We start from the raw sequence: 631 nt of genomic DNA, 5'->3' as shown, positions 1-631 counted from the left end.
CAGGGAAAAAAACGTTTATAGAAGTGATGCTGTCCTGTCAAAAGTGTAGTAAACGCCCTCTGCTTCCTTCCCCCAGTGAAAAGGGAGGGAATGGCATTGAGTATCCTCAAAACACTAGGACATTGCACACCTGACTGCTGTTCCTGACCCACCTTCTTCATTATTTTCCATTTTAATAGGATGAAGAACCTAGTACCATAAAGTCTAGAATAATGCACATCTAATTACACTGTAGTTAAGCAAGCTGCTTACTATGCACAGCAGTTTTTGAACAAAGTATTAAAAAACTGGGCATAGCAAGACTCCTAACCTCTCTCCCTCCATTCCTTTAAAATGGCTATGACTGCTCTCATGTCATAGGAAAGGAAACCCAGAAATGCATAGAAACAGAATGATCAACTGATAGATTTTGAAAGAGAAATATCGGCACACTCTGCTAAAAACTCTGTATATGCTCCGGATGACCCTGCTAATGTATTTTCATGAATGCAATTCTTTCTTTCTGCCAGGATCTTCCACGTGTAAGACTGCAATACAACTTGTTATCCAACCATTCATCAAAATGATTCAAAGAGACTTTTCATTGGATAAAATTTTATTTTATTTTTTATAAAAAAAGAGAACCAGAGGC

Source organism: Oxyura jamaicensis, chromosome 1 (assembly GCF_011077185.1).
Source record: "Oxyura jamaicensis isolate SHBP4307 breed ruddy duck chromosome 1, BPBGC_Ojam_1.0, whole genome shotgun sequence".
NCBI lineage: Eukaryota > Metazoa > Chordata > Aves > Anseriformes > Anatidae > Oxyura > Oxyura jamaicensis.
This window is presented reverse-complemented; position numbering follows the sequence as displayed.